At 43.4% G+C, this 3,154-nt stretch overlaps 1 protein-coding gene across 1 annotated transcript in view; it reads left to right on the plus strand.

Moving 5' to 3' along the window:
- Nucleotides 1-3,154, plus strand: part of CNNM3 (cyclin and CBS domain divalent metal cation transport mediator 3) — a 32,648-nt gene that overhangs the window by 20,838 nt on the left and 8,656 nt on the right. The window lies entirely within an intron of this gene.

The following is a 3,154-nucleotide window of genomic DNA, read 5'->3' on the forward strand; positions in this document are numbered from 1 at the left end:
CTGTTTCCACATCTATTTGCCATGAAGTGTTGGGACCAGATGCCATAATCTTAGTTTTCTGAATGTTGAGCTTTAAGCCAACTTTTTCACTCTCTTCTTTCACTTTCACCAAGAGGCTGTTTAGTTCTTCAATTTCTGCCATAAGGGTGGTGTGATCTGCGTATCTGAGGTTATTGATATTTCTTCCGGCAATCTTGATTCCAGCTTGTGCTTTATCCAGCCCAGTGTTTCTTACGGTGTACTCTGCATAGAAGTTAAATGAGCAGGGTGACAATATACAGCCTTGACGTACTTCTTTTCCTATTTGGAACCAGTCTGTTGTTCCATGTCCAGTTCTAACTGTTGCTTCCTGACCTGCATATAGGTTTGGCAAGAGGCAGGTCAGGTGGTCTGGTATTCCCATCTCTTGAAGAATTTTCCACAGTTTATTGTGATCCACACAGTCAAAGGCTTTGGCATAGTCAATAAAACAGAAATAGATGTTTTTTTGGAACTCTGTTGCTTTTTCGATGAAACTAAGCTGTGTAGGGCTACCTACATGTGAAACTAGTTTTGATGAAACTAAGCATGTGTAGGGTCCTGGTGGAGAGATCTGCCAGAATGTGGTCCACTGGAGAAGAGAATGGCAAACCACTTAGTATTCTTGCCTCGAGCACCCTATGAACAGTATGAAAAGGCATAAAGATAGGACCCTGAAAGATGAACTCCCCAGGTCAGAATGTGCTCTATATGCTACTGGAGATCAGTGGAGAAATAACTCCAGAAAGAATGAAGGGATGGAGCCAAAGCAAAAAGAACACCCAGTTGTGGATGGGACTGGTGATAGAAGCAAGGTTCGATGCTGTAAAGACCAATAGTGCATAGGAACCTGGAATGTTAGGTCCATGAATCAAGGCAAATTGGAAGTGGTCAAACAGGAGATGGCAAGAGTGAACATCGACATTCTAGGAATCAGCAAACTGAAATGGACTGGAATGGGTGAATTTAACTCATGACCATTATATCTACTATTGGGGGCAGGAATCCCTTAGAAGAAATGGAGTAGCCATCATGGTCAACAAAAGATTCCGAAATGCAGTACTTGGATGCAATCTCGAAAACGACAGAATTATTTCTGTTTGTCCAAGGCAAACCATTCAATATCACGGTAATCTAAGTCTATGCCCTGACCAGTAATGCTGAAGAAGCTGAAGTTGAACGGTTCTATGAAGACCTACAAGACCTTCTAGAACTAACACCCAAAAAAGATGTCCTTTTCATTATAGGGGACTGGAATGCAAAAGTAGAAAGTCAAGAAACACCTGGAGTAACTGGCAAATTTGGTCTTGGTGTACAGAATGAAGCAGGGCAAAGGCTAACAGAGTTCTGCCAAGAGAACACACTGGTCATAGCAAACACCCTCTTCCAATAACACAAGAGAAGACTCTACACATGGACATCAGCAGATGGTCAACACTGAAATCAGATTGATTATATCCTTTGCAGCCAAAGATGGAAAAGCAGTTGGTGGTGCCCCCCAACAACAACAAAAAAATAGTTACAGTAGAACATCACAGATCGCCACAACAGATACTATTATATCTTGTTATATCTTGTTATTACAGTGAAAAAGCTTGAAAATCAGCAAAAATGACCAAAATGTGACACAGGCACTGAACAGATGCTCTTGGACAAATGGTGCCAGCAGGCTTGCTCAATGAAGGGATGCCATAAACCTTGCATTTGTAAAAAAAACGCAGTGTCTTTGAAGCACATTGAACCATGTAGGCCTGTACTGCATCTCATCATTTCTCAGATGCATGATTTTTTTGCATTTTAACATCTCTCTAGTCTCATAATTGATGATGTCTTGGATTTGATGAAATACAGTAAATGTGATCTTTTTATTCTTTTACAGCCTCATTCCTTTTTTAAAAAAAATTGAGTTCATTGTGTTGTTTTTATATATGTATAGTGGTTTGAAGTTTTTTTTTTTCTTTTTTTACTTCATATGTTTTTTAAAATTATTTATTCAGTTTTGGTTGCGTTTGGTCTTCGCTGTGGTACTTGGGCTCCTCGCTGCGGTGGCTTCTCTAATTGTGGAGCATGGGCTCAAGGCCTGCAGGCTCAGTAGACAGGCTTATTTGCCCTGCAGCATGTGGGATATTCCTGGACCAGGGATTGAACCCTTGCATTGGCAGGTGGATTTCTTTACCACTGCACCATTAGGGAAGTCCCTTATTCCTTTCTTGACCATCTGGTTAGTGGTCTAGTAGTAATAGCTTTTGGTTGACTCTGGACAGTTTCATTCCATCCAGCTTTGGAGCAGCAGCTGCTGTTGCTGCTAAGTCGCTTCAGTCGTGTCCGACTCTGCGCGACCCCATAGACGGCAGCCCACCAGGCTCTCCCGTCCCTGGGATTCTCCAGGCAAGAACACTGGAGTGGGTTGCCATTTCCATCTCCAATGCATGAAAATGAAAAGTGAAAGCGAAGTCGCTCAGTCGTGTCCGACTCTTTGAGACCCCATGGACTGCAGCCTACCAGGCTCTCCCGTCCATGGGATTTTCCAGGCAAGAGTCCTGGAGTGGAGTGCCATTGCCTTCTCTGGCTTGGGAGCAGAGGTCTTCCTATATCTGATTACTGGGGGCAGGGGAATGGGCTGGGGAGGAGCGTGGAGCATAGATGCTGAAAGAATGAGGCAGGGCATGATGCTTCCAAAGAATGTGCTTCTGAACCCGGTCCCCTGCATTGGCACTGAACCCAGGGCATGTAAAGTAGGATTCACACACAGACGTGAACTTGCCTTTCTGCTTTGCCAGAAGATTCTTGAAGCAAGCACACCTTTGTGTGCAAGTCCAGGCCAGCCTCTACCCTGCGCTTTTTTCACTAGTGACAAAAGGCATGGCTGAGATGAGTTTGCTCCAGTTCTTGTACCCAGATCTGCACAGCCTGGGCCAGTAGTCACTACCCACCTGTGGCTGCTAAGTTCTTGAAAGGTCACCAGTCTGAATTGAGGTTGAGGTGTGCAGTGAGTACCGAACACAGAGCAGATTTCCAAGACCTAGTACCCCCCAAAGGCAAAGTATCTATTCATATGTTTATGCTGATTGCATTTTGTGATATTTTGACTGTACTGAGTTCATCATAATATATTATTAATTTCATTTCTTTTTAT

The sequence above is a fragment of the Bison bison genome, unplaced genomic scaffold, assembly GCF_000754665.1.
Source record: "Bison bison bison isolate TAMUID 2011002044 unplaced genomic scaffold, Bison_UMD1.0 scf7180017864508, whole genome shotgun sequence".
NCBI lineage: Eukaryota > Metazoa > Chordata > Mammalia > Artiodactyla > Bovidae > Bison > Bison bison.